This window comes from Sardina pilchardus, chromosome 7 (assembly GCF_963854185.1).
Source record: "Sardina pilchardus chromosome 7, fSarPil1.1, whole genome shotgun sequence".
NCBI classification, from domain to species: domain Eukaryota; kingdom Metazoa; phylum Chordata; class Actinopteri; order Clupeiformes; family Clupeidae; genus Sardina; species Sardina pilchardus.
The window spans coordinates 4,217,376-4,222,419 of NC_085000.1; the positions used below are offsets into that span (position 1 = coordinate 4,217,376).

Genomic DNA, 5,044 nt, shown 5'->3' on the forward strand with positions numbered 1-5,044 from the left:
ATGGAAAATAAATGTATTACAAGTTTTCTGAAATTTAATGTTTGAATATGCAAATTAGGTATGATGTAATTAAATATGCGCTGATTTGCATAAACGTAAAAAGATCAAATCTGAACATTGGGTAAAGCCAGTTTCAATTTTTTTCTTTTCATTTTGTTGACATAAGAGATGAAAAGTATTTTAGAGAGGGAATTATGGATATCTCATTTAGTTATTCAGTAAATCAGAAAATACTATACCAGCCTTTAAAAAATCAATTTTCGCCATGTTTTTTGGAATAAAATGTCATGTAAATCAGGCTAAGAATAATATATCAACAAACCCCTCTGCAAAATCCCTCTAAACATGGTTAGGTACAAGACTGAAAAGTTTGGTGTATGTAGATGCTTGTGAAGTGGAGATTTTGTTCTCCGAGTGAGAGAGGAAACTCATCCATCCGCCTTATATTCAACACATTGGACAAGAAAGGCTTCATATACGAAATTGCCCAAGGGATATCACCGGGCACCCTCTTAAATCTTAAAGAGGTACACCTACTCTACTAGATTCAGCAAAAAAAAAAACTTTAACCGACAAAAGTGAAGTGTTCCTTTAAGGTTCTCGTGAGCTTTTGGCAGACCAGACCAGTCACTAAGCCATGGGGTCAGGTTGCAACCAACCCAGGTCCGACCTGGTTTTGTTGGTTAAAGTTTTTTTTTTTGCTGAATCTAGTAGAGTAGGTGTACCTCTTTAAGATTTAAGAGGGTGCCCGGTGATATCCCTTGGGCAATTTTGTATATTAAGCCTTTCTTGTCCAATGTGTTGAATATAAGGCGGATATGGATGAGTTTCTTCTCTCACTCGAAGAACAAAATCTCCACTTCACAAGCATCTACATACACCAAACTTTTCAGTCTTATACCTAACCATGTTTAGAAGGATTTTGCAGAGGGGTTTGTTGATATATGATTCTTAGCCTGATTTACATGACATTTTATTCCAAAAAACATGGCGAAAATGGATTTTTTAAAGGCTGGTATAGTATTTTCTGATTTACTGAATAACTAAATGAGATATCTATAATTCCCTCTCTAAAATACTTTTCATCTCTTATGTCAACAAAATGAAAAGAAAAAAATTTAAGCTGGCTTTGTCCAATGTTCAGATTTGATCTTTTTACGTTTATGCAAATCAGCGCATATTTAATTACATCATACCTAATTTGCATATTCAAACATTACATTTCAGAAAACTTGTAATACATTTATTTTTCATATTGATCTAAGTAATCAACTGGTGAAGTTTCATAGTGATATCTGCTTGTTAATTCTTTTACCCTATTCACCTGCAGTATATCCGCCTTATAGTCAACACATTGGACAAGAAAGGCTTAATATATGAAATTATCACCGGGCACCCTCTTAAATCTTAAAGAGGTACCCCTAGTCTACTAGATTCTGCAAAAAAAAAAACTTTAACCGACAAAGCCAGGTTCACCTAAATTATGGCATTTGGCTCCCGGACTATCCAAAGTAATATGTCCATCACCTTTCCTCCTAAAAACAAATGTCTGGCCCTACTGTTATAAGCTACATCATTTGTTCAAGTGCACACACTAAATGGAGAGCTAGGATTAAAATTCAAACTGTGCCTTTAAATAGGCGACTTTTTTCATCTATCAGCACAATGCTACAGGCCATTTTCACTAAAAAAATCAGCTCAATATTATGTGCAAGACAAGTTTACCAAGCATGCCAATGTGTTAATCTCTTAGCACTGTCGTCATACGTTTTCTCATAGTGAGATGGCTATCCCGAAATATGTTTTGAATGACGTCTTGAATGACATCCCAGACAGCAAAGGAGTCCAAAACGGACCCGCGCTCAAGCCGCCACATCCGCCTGACAGTCAGCCTCCGTTTTGGATACGGGCACAGAACACATTTCGCCTCCGTTAACGCGCCTTCATACGGCGGATCCACGCCGGTCCCTTTGCGGATGCGCACATCGAACGCGCCCTTCAAATCTGCTAACGGTTTCCTTCCTCAGTTTTTTCGCTGATGGAGTGCGGTGGCGAAACAGCGGTGTCTGCGGGCTCACTGTAAGTATGCTTCTATATGCTTTATTTATGCAGTTACCTAGTATATTCAGTGAAAACGTACTCCCATAACACAAGTTACCAACTTATCTAGCTTTATTTGCTGATATAATCCGTAATTTGCTATACTGGCCATCTGATGATACACACCAGCTAACGTCTAGCAGCTAGCTTGCGCACGCTAATTTAGCTCACTTTCGACAGGGCTAAATCTTGTCCAACTTGGGCTTTGTTACATTTTTAATCAAAGCTAAACTCAAAACTCAGTTAAAATTGAGCGAAGCTTGATTTGGTTGAACGCTAACTTCATATATGCCTGTGAACAACAAGTTGGTTTGCGTGAGCTAGCGTTAGCCTGTTGGCTAACGATAACGTTAAACTGTCATGAATATTTTTTGTTAGCAGCTAACGTTAGCAGCTAATGAAAGCTTATATATTGGACTCGGGAGTCTTTAAGAAGACTTAGCTGCTAGATGTGTTTACATCTTATTTCGTTCTTGGAGGGAGGCTGATTTCACATTGTTTACCTATCCTGGATAAGATAACGTTTGTGATTTTAAATTATGAACGACGTATCGATAGTTCTAGTAGCAACTAGCTGCTAGTAATGCAAGCTATGCGCCATGTCAGGCGCATGCTCAGACCTGTTTAAAACTTTTTGAACTCGTAAATGGCAGCAAGAAATACCCTCGGGATTCGTGCCTTTACATTTGTACACGCGTTAGCGAGAAACCGGCCTACTATTCAATCTAAAACTTCTGGTTTTCAGGCGTGTTTCCTGGTGAGTTTTTCAATTGAATAGTAGAGATTGCTCGTTAACTTTCATAAAATATAAGGGCACAAATCCCGAAGCCATTTATGAAGAAACTGCCGTCAATGAGGTCATTTAATGCTGAACGTTTTTTGGAGCATGATTTGACTGAAAAGGAGAAACACATTAGAGGCAGTAGTTGACTTGATGCATATCCTTGCTTTGCTTTGTCACAGACCAGACTCTTTTCAAAGTTTAGAATATGGGAAGAGGAAATTGGATCAACACCATATTCTCTGGATCCCAATATAATGCTATTTTGATGGGGTGTAATATTGGTAATAATAAATATTTGCCTTTTTCCCCCTGATGATAACAGTTATGCATATGTATGTGTCTGTGTTACAGGTCATTCACAAGTGGCTCCAGTCTGGTTTGGGGGTCTACCCTTTCTTATCATGTCCTGCCACCCAATAAAGTAAGCTATACAGCCTCACATTTGATTTGTTTGACTTGGATGTATAAGTGGTTATGATAACTATTTGGCCATTTATTTCTGAAGATAGAAGTAATGCATATTTTTGTATATGTGTTACAGGCCATTCACAAGTGGCTCCAGCCTGGTTTGGGGGTCTAGCCTTTCTCATCCTGTCCTGCCACCCAATAAAGTAAGCTATACAGTTTTACACTTGAGTTATTTGACTTGGATGTATAAGTGGTTATGATAACTATTTGGCAATTTATTTCTGAAGATAGAAGTAATGCATATTTTTGTATATGTGTTACAGGCCATTCACAAGTGGCTCCAGCCTGGTTTGGGGGTCTAGCCTTTCTCATCCTGTCCTGCCACCCAATAAAGTAAGCTATACAGTTTTACATTTGAGTTATTTGACTTGGATGTATTAGTGGTTATGATAACTATTTGGCAATTTATTTCTGATGATAGAAGTAATGCATATTTTTGTATATGTGTTACAGGCCATTCACAAGTGGCTCCAGCCTGGTTTGGGGGTCTAGCCTTTCTCATCCTGTCCTGCCACCCAATAAAGTAAGCTATACAGTTTTACATTTCATTTATTTGACTTTTGGTCCACACATTAGTCATATAAGATAACCATACTGTATGCCTTTGTAACTGGTGTTACCAGTTCAGGATGAATTGAAGGTAAATGTCAACATACATAAATGCCTTTCTCTGCTGTAATAAAATCCACTGTTTACCTCAAAAGCTCTCTAATAAAATGTACATATTTTTTTTTATTTCAGAAGAGAAATTACTTAAGGCCTCTGCAACTGCTTTTACCAGGTAAGGATGAATTGCAGATACATTTCAACATAAAAAATGTTTTTAGTCTACTTTGATAAATTCCTAATTTCCAGTACCTACAAAGCTCTATAATCAGCATCATTTTTGTTTAATCTGTGCATGCAAATGCTGTGGTATAACTAACAAGTATTTGTCTCTGTGAACCACTTTTCTATTGCCTTTTTACATTTTCAAGTAACAGGTCTTTGCCATCATGTCGTAAACCCTCATTATATTTACTGGAAGACTACACTGTGCACATAACAGAAGCATTCCGTTTGCAGAGCATCTGCTGCAACACTGTAATCAATGGAACTCTTTAGATGTGATAGCGGCATGTACAGTATGTTTGAAAAAATTAGACTCGTCTTCTAAAACTATTTTCATGCTCTGCGAACAGAGTGCTTCACTTGTGGACCCAGTGTAGCTGTCTAGTTACAGGTGATGGATTGTGTCACCATTACAGCAGCCTGCTGGTAGCGGTACCTTTATATTCATGTTGCTGACATTCAGTTGAAAACTAGTAATGTACTGTATATGCTTCCAAAACGTAACTCATTTTGTTATGCTTGTATGATTACAGATGCTGTGAGAGAGCTATGCCCTGTGCCGCGGCTTCTGATTCAGTACAGCAGTTCAACCAGCCCAGCAAACAGGAAAAGCTCAAGGAGGTGTCTTAACTATCAACATTCCTACCCAAACAGATCAACCTACTGTTATGTCCAACTAAGAAAAACAATGGTCTGGTATGAAGGTTATCAGTGTTTTGAAACATAAATATTCATTAAATAATAATAAAAATGTTTGACACTATTTATGGTTGCATTTCATTTTACTTTATTATCTGTTTAAGGTATTTATTGTCTACGATGACTTATTTCATTGAGCATTGAGGTGCCGGTGACAAGTGT

The 5,044-nt window shown here is 37.6% G+C and overlaps 1 long non-coding RNA gene across 1 annotated transcript; it reads left to right on the forward strand.

The window, feature by feature from the left end:
- Positions 1–2,043: 2,043 nt before the first annotated feature.
- Positions 2,044–4,783, forward strand: LOC134088173 (uncharacterized). Its single transcript, XR_009939912.1, has 6 exons — positions 2,044–2,079; positions 3,236–3,305; positions 3,426–3,495; positions 3,806–3,875; positions 4,094–4,133; positions 4,717–4,783. It is a non-coding gene; the product is annotated as an uncharacterized LOC134088173 (long non-coding RNA).
- The last annotated feature ends 261 nt before the right edge of the window (positions 4,784–5,044 follow it).